This window comes from Mandrillus leucophaeus, unplaced genomic scaffold (genome assembly GCF_000951045.1).
Source record: "Mandrillus leucophaeus isolate KB7577 unplaced genomic scaffold, Mleu.le_1.0 Scaffold29, whole genome shotgun sequence".
NCBI classification, from domain to species: domain Eukaryota; kingdom Metazoa; phylum Chordata; class Mammalia; order Primates; family Cercopithecidae; genus Mandrillus; species Mandrillus leucophaeus.
The window spans coordinates 1833371-1835002 of record NW_012103031.1 but is presented as its reverse complement, the minus strand read 5'-3'; the positions used below and the strand labels follow the sequence as shown (position 1 = coordinate 1835002).

At 50.5% G+C, this 1632-nt stretch overlaps 1 protein-coding gene across 3 annotated transcripts in view; it reads left to right on the top strand.

Annotated features, from left to right (window-relative positions):
* ZNF789 (zinc finger protein 789) overlaps nt 1-1632 on the top strand; it is a 15820-nt gene continuing 14188 nt past the window's right edge. For 2 of the 3 annotated variants that reach the window (XM_011985783.1, XM_011985784.1), the window contains exon 1: nt 7-64. The gene's annotated coding sequence lies outside the window, so the exon portion shown is untranslated. Of the gene's footprint in view, nt 65-1632 lie in introns of all 3 variants that reach the window. The other variant, XR_001006664.1, reaches the window with a different exon arrangement.

The window sequence follows — 1632 nt, the reverse complement described above, 5'->3', positions numbered from 1 at the left end:
AGAGCCCAGCCCCGCCGCCGCACCTGGTGGAGGCGGCGCGGCGGAGATTCGGAGGCATCAGCAGGTTTGGGAAGAAGGAAGCGAGTGTTGTGGGGGGCGTGGGTGCTTGGGGGAGGCCACTCCGGAGACCCCCGGCTCTCAGGGGACGCTCCCGGGCCTGTGCGGCAGCTCTCGGGACCCGTGGCACCGGCTTTTGAGTATTTTCGGCGGTGTCAAGTCTTCAGCAGCGAGAGGAGCAAAGTCCGAAGAATGAATGGCTGGTGAACGCCGGGGCTTGGTTTTGTTAGACTGGGAGATGAGCCGTGGTTGTTAGTGGAAAGTGTTCACGTGATTGTGAAGAAGCGGCATTTAGGAATTTCTCAAAAGTTAACAATCCCGTCCAGTTAAAGTTTTGAGTTTATTGTGCATGCAGAGGAACAGCTGGGAAATTGTTCCAATGGCAGCTTAGAAAGCTAAATGAGGAAGTGCAGTGATCTTGATTGTAATTGGCCATTATCAACTTGCATTCCTTCTAGGGTAAGTCGAGCTGGATCAGCCTTGCATCTGTAGCTGATTGGTTCCGTTGGACTAGGAAAAAAGCTTCCTTCCTGGTCTGCACACACTTTTCAGGGAAATAAGGAATTGTTGTTGCTGTTGTTGTTTTTGAAGCGATGTGTCACTTTGTTGCCCGAGCTGGAGTACAGGCAACCTCCAACTCCCAGGTTCAAGCGATTCTCCTGCCTCAGCCTCCCGAGTAGCTGGGACTACAGGCGCATGCCACCACGCCCAGCTAATTATTTGTATTTTAGTAGAGACGGGGTTTCACCATGTTGGCCAGGGTGGTCTTGAACTCTTCACCTCGTGATCCGCCCGCCTCGGCCTCCCAAAGTGCCGGGATTTACAGGCGTGAGCCACCGCGCCAGGCCTGTTGTTTTTAAGAGAGACAGGGTCTCGCTGTGTCACCCAGGGTGGAGTGTAGTGGTGCCATCATAGCTCACTGCAGTCTCCAACTCGTGAACTCAAGGGAGAAATCAGTATTTTAAATGCCTTATGTGGCTGTGGATGGTTGGCCTAGGGCTATACCCAAAACATGGCCTCCATTTAATTTTTCATTAGCAAGTCTGACATCCAGAGCCTTCACAAACAGATGTTCAATAAATACAGTGCAGGGTTGTCCAATCTCTTGGCTTCCCTGGGCCACATTGGAAGAAGAATGGTCTTGGGCTACACATACAATAAACACTAAAAATAGCTGATGAGCAAAAAAAAAAAATTGCAAAAAAATCTCGTAACGTTTTAATACAGTTTACAAATTTGTGTTGGATTGGATTCAAAGTCGTCCTGGGCCACATGCGGCTCACAGGCTGAGGGTTGGACAAGTTTGGTATAGAGAATGAAAGGGATGTGGCCTCTGCCCCAGCCTGGGAGCCACAGATCAGGATACTTTTTAGAGTGTACCTTTTTGAAGAGGCAGAGGGTCCACCCTGGGCAACATAGCAAGACCCCATCTACAAAAAAACTACAAACAGCTGGACGTGGTGGTGCATTCTTGCACTCCCAGCTACTTAGGAGACTGAGGCAGAAGCATTGCTTAAGCCCAGGAGTTCGAGGCTACAGTGAGCCATGATTACACCACTGCACTCCAGCATGGGT